Source organism: Narcine bancroftii, chromosome 9 (assembly GCF_036971445.1).
Source record: "Narcine bancroftii isolate sNarBan1 chromosome 9, sNarBan1.hap1, whole genome shotgun sequence".
Taxonomy (NCBI): Eukaryota; Metazoa; Chordata; class Chondrichthyes; order Torpediniformes; family Narcinidae; genus Narcine; species Narcine bancroftii.
Genome location: NC_091477.1, coordinates 79,175,833 through 79,181,772, shown reverse-complemented (window position 1 = coordinate 79,181,772; position 5,940 = coordinate 79,175,833).

Genomic DNA, 5,940 nt, shown 5'->3' with positions numbered 1-5,940 from the left:
GGAACCCCTGGAGAAAACCCACACATGTCCTGCTTCTGCTCATCGGTTATAGCTTTTACCACCCTGATGGCTAAGAGAGCAATTCTTCTTTACTGGAAGGACCCCACTCCCCTACTCAATCCATGGCTTGTTTGAACTTGGAGAAAATTAGAAGTGCTACATTTGATTGCACCATTAAATTTGAAAAAACATGGCAGCCATTCATACAATATTTTCATATGATATAATTTCCGATGTTTTCTTTGATTTATTGTACCTTCCTGATACCATTCATGTTCTCTTTTGGATGAGGACCAGGCTTCTTATGTTTGATGAACACTGATCCAAGCTTTCCAGTTTTTGGGTTTTTTCCCTCTTCTTCATTAGATAGTACAAGGGGTTTTACTATAATGTGAATTTTTCTTTGCTTTTTTCTCTTTGATTGAGTATGGGGAGATGAAGATACTACTGTTAAGTAATGATTGTTGGATATTGTAATCTTTTTAATGCATCTTTTTTCTCTCCATCCATTGTTTATTATATATTAAAATTATTAAAAGGATTGAAAATAAAGAAAACCCACACAAACACAGAGAGCATACAAACTCCTTACAGACAGTGCGGGACTCGAACCCAGGCCTGGTCTTGATTGCTGGCACTGTAAAGTCATTGTATTAACTGCTAGGCCAAGCTTGTCTAGGTCAGAATCAGAATTTATTGTCATGAACAAGTCACAAAATTTGGTGTTTTAAGGTTAACTAAATCTACTTTCAATGGGCCTACCTTCACCACCACATTTTCTTGACATACTTCCAAAGCATTCCCTATTACCCCCCCCCCCCCCCCCCCCCCCCATTATCACCTGTATATTTTTTGTAGAGGTCTCTTTCTGGCAACTAACATCTAGAATATGATAAATTGCCATCTGTATTGAGTGGAAAAAAAGAACCCTTTTGAATTAACACATCAACAATTCTGTACAAAACTGGGAATATCATTCACTACCATTCTGATGGTTTATTTCTATCAGTATTTGTGCATTTTACGTGGAAATTATGATGTATTAAGAGCAGACATGCTCCTTGCTAAGGTTCTGAAACTGTCTCCATTTTGTTTATATTTTTCTTTAAAATAAGGGCATTAAAAACATTGGGAAATGGCAAACTAACAATCCCCCCACTATTCTCATCAACTGAGTCATCTAGCTCTGAGTCCCAATGTCTAGGTAGGGATACATCAAAGATCCAAGTTCTTTGATGTATTTTCAATGGTTTTTTAACCAAATTTAATGCTAAGTATTTGAGAAGCAGTTACATATTCAGTCTTCTCAAATCTATTGTGTTCAGTATCCCAGAATTCATTATGCTTTTAGCATCTCAAAAGCCATTAGATATTTAATATCTCAGAAGACACATGTATTTGGTATTCCAGAAGTGATTCAGGTTTCCCAACAAACCATTAATTCAAGATCTCAGAAATTATTACATGCTTAGTAACCAATGAAACCATTATATTTTTTAATCAAATACAAAATGCAGGAACAGAATTAATGAAGGGAGTAGAAGGAAGGAAACAGGTATGCAGCAGTTTTACGATCACGCAAGACTAAATTTAATCACATTTATTTCCAGCTGAAGCCTTACACAAACCTTTAAAAAATCATCCAAGATTCGAATAATTGGTTCTTCTCATTCATCACAGAGTTGATGCACCATCACTAATGTCGCATTGGAGTTTCAGATTTCTAATAATGTCACCCATCTTTTACCCATACCCTTAATTTCCCGATTGTGGGGGAAAAAAATCTATCAATTTGTGTCTTAAATATATTTAATGATGCAGAGAACTTCATTGATTCACTATTAGCTGAGAAAATCAGTTCCTCCTCCTCTCTGACCCAAATCTACTTTCCCAAATCTTGAGGCTATGTCTCCTAGTTCTAATTTCACCTACTAGTTGAAATAACTTTCCTGCTTCTATCTATCCTTTTCCTTATTTTTTACGTTTCTATATGATCCATTCTCAATCTTCTAAATTTCAGCAAGTATAAATGCAAACAACCCGATCTCTCCTTGTAGGCTAACCCCTCATCTCTGAAATCAACCTGCTGAGCCTCCTCTGCACCATATCCAAAGACAGTGCATCGCTTCTCTGCACACAATGCTCCAGAGGCAGCCTCGCCAGTACCCTGTACAGTTGCAGCAGTACCTCCCTGCTCTTAAAATCAACCCCCATAGCAGTGAAGGCTGACAGTCTATTTGCCTTCTTGATTACCTGTTACACCTGAAAACCAACCTTTTGTGTTTCAAGCAGAAGGATTCCCAGGTTCCTCTGCACAGCAGCATGCTGCACTCGGTCACTATTTAAATAATAAACTGATGTACTACTTCCAAAATGGTGACCTCACATTTACCAACATTGCACTTTATCTACCAAACCCTCACCCATTCATTTAACGGAGTCTGCAGAATCTTGGCATCCTCTGCACAATTTGCTTTACCATACATTTTCATGTCATCAGCAAACTTAGATACACACACTTGGTTCCCTTCTCCCAAATCATGATGTACAGTAAAGCCCGTTATCTGGAATTCAAGCAACAGGAAAAAAAAAAGAATTTTTTTAAAAATTAAAATAAATTAAAAATTGAAAAAGTTTAAAATGTTCTTGGAAATAACACAAATGTTTGGTGAAGATGGGAGTAAATATTCAGCCTGCAGAGTGCCTTGGTCATACTTAGCCTGTAGCAGCTGTCTGAGTAAAGTTGTATTTGAATAAAATGGCATCTCCCAGGATGAAGAGCTGATTAATGCCATTCACCTTTGGGGTGAGATCTTAAAAGTGTCCCCCTATCCTTCCCTATTAAGTGTCTTCATTAGTACAGGTATATTATTAAGTACATTCATAAAGCTTATCTGTAAACTTGGGGGAGGGGTGAGTTAATTATGATGGTGACATATTTAGCATAGTGGTTAGCTCAATGCTCCGTTCAAATTTTAATTCAGTAAGTTACAGGAATTACCTGATTAAAGTGAACTTTACCTAATTAATACAGATGTTTTTCCAAATTTGCACTTTTGTCTTTTAAACTGTTTAATCTTAATGATGGTGTATTAGTTATGCAATCCAAGAGTGAGTCTCAAGCAACTGTAAAAATTCACATATCTGGCATCTACCAATCCCAATAGGTGCCGGATACCAGGGTTTTTACTGTATACAATGAACAGTTGAGGGACTAGCACCGACCCCTGTGGTATTCCACTCACCACTGATTGTCAATCAGAGAAATTACAATTTATCCCAACTGTCTATCTTCTGCTGGTTAATTAATTCTCTATCCCACTAATACATTACTCTCAGTTCATAGATATGTCTATAGTACAGTACCTAATTCTGAAAATCCAAGTGTGTAACATCCACCTGCTCCCCTCTAACCACTGAACTTGTTATATCCTCAAAGAACTCCAGTAAATTTATTAAAAATGACCTACATCTTGAATCTATGCTGCATCTGCTTGATTGAACATTTTCTATCTAGATGCCTCGCTATTTCTACCTTAATGATTGCTTGAACTATTTTTTTCCTGACTATAGAGATTAACCTAACTGGCCAATAGTCATTTGCCTTTACTTTACATCCTGTTTTTAAAACAGTGGTGGTACATGATCCATCCTCGAATCTGTTGGGACCTGCCCAGAGTCAAGAGAAATTTGGTAAGTTACCACAAATACATTGACTGTGACTTCCACCATTTCTTTCTGATCCCTGGGATGTATTTCATCAAGATCAAGGCACTTATCTATCTTTGGACCCACAAGTATCCTTAACATCACTCCTTGGCATGTTAGATTTCTATTAGATTTCTTTTCATTTTTGACAAAATAATACAAGTGCTTGGTTCTTTCAATAGTTCTGAAAATTTGCAAAAGTCTCCAGGGATTGATGAATCAACTACAGACCAGAATTTTTGAATAAGCCTGTTATTTCCAATTTATGAATGTATAAACACATATTCCCATTTCTCTGCAGTTTGTCTGGAAGAATAAGCTGAGGACAAGCTACTCAGAACAAAAATTGGTCAAGGGTTCTCAACAGAAGATATGTTCTTCTATATCAAGGCTCAGGTGAACCCATGAAACATCTCAATGTGTGAGGGAAGGTTGAAGTCATTGTTGATGGATGAGAGTTGGAGGTTTGGAGAATTGAGAAGTGCAGGAAGCTGGACTTGCATTAATAGGGTTCTGTTCATCACTAGAAGATTCTTTCATTGTTTTGGACCTTGGATTAAAGTTTCTGGCCTTCTCATTGCACTGTTTCAGGGCTTCAAACCTCTCCTCCCACTGACCAGAATACACACCTTGAGAAATAAATCAGAAGTCAAGCATGTCTGGAAAATATTAAATTCCTTTCAAGTCACAAAATGACATTCCTTTTTTTGTACCTCTTCTGCCAATGCTTCCAAAGTAATGGATTCTCTATAAACTTTAAAGATCTTCTCTCCCATGATACCCCATTGTTCACGTCGCTCATATACGTTTTCTTGATCTGCTCCAACCAGAAAAGGTGGGGAAATGTGAGTAAGTAGAAAGCCATAAAACATTCAGAGGCAGAACTATTGGACTATAAATAAAGTGATGGAGATCCCAAGTACAGAAACAGGCCGTCAGCCTGAGACTGTATTAAAAGTCAAACATCTCTTTCAACTGTTCTTGTGCTAAATCCCAAATTTTACCATTCAATCACACACAAGGAGCCAAATTAGACAATGCACCTGCACATCTTTGGGATGTGATAGGAAATCAGAGCACTTGTAAGAAACGGAGGGTCACAGCAGACAGCACCTGAGGTTAGGATTGAACCTGGTCTCAACAGAAATGTAATTAGTCTAGTCCAGTAGTTCTCAACTTTTTTCTTTTCACTCACATACCACTAAGTATTCCCTATGCCATAGGTGCTCTGTGATTAGTAAGGGATTGTTTAAGGTGGTATGTGGGTGGAAATTAAAAAGTTTGAAAACCACTGTTTTAATTGTACCTGATTGACTCCTCATGTGCATGGTTTCATAAATCCAAAGGAAATGGGCAATTTTTCTCAAGCAAAATATTTCAGTAACAATTGGGTCTAGAGCAGTGGTTCTCAACCTTCCCTTCCCATTCACATACCATCTTAAGCAATCTCTTACTAATCACAGAGCACTGATGGCATAGGGAACCCAACACCCAACCCACCAATTTTCTCCAACCGTGTCTGCCTGTCCCGCATCGGACTTGTCAGCCACAAACGAGCCTGCAGCTGACATGGACATTACCCCTCCATTAATCTTCGTCCGCGAAGCCAAGCCATAGAATGTGAGTGGAAAGAAGGTGGTTGAGAACCCTGGTCTCATCCAGCAACTTTAAGAAGCCTGATGTTAATCAACTAAAAATAGTTATAAAATTCTATAGAAAATAAATTCATTCAATTTTATAGTTCTTAAACATGTCTATTTGTATCATTAGATGATAAAGCTTAAATATGAGATGCTCATTGAAAGACTACAAGTGTGCAGATTACTCTATCGAACAGCTTCCAATTTGATGATTTTTTTATTAAACAAGCTCAGAAGATGATGGAAATGCAGAATGTGCCTTATGCTTGCAATAATTTAACCTTTTGAACTGGGTTGGTCTTGATTGGTTAATTCCTGCTTGTAATATTTGACTAATCTAATTAGGACCTGATCCCCATACAAATGTCTTGAGAAATAAAATGAGGGGAATCATTTGATGAAAGGGGTGCAGCATCTGAAGTAAACAGGGGAAATGAGCAGCAAAATGAAGTCAGGATAACTGGGAGATGGCCAACGAATGAAAAAGAATGGAGATCAACATTGCACAATATGCTGTACAGTATTTAACTTAATTGATTGGAACATATGTGAAGTGAAATGTTTCTTCTCTTAAATCTACATCTAGGTCTCT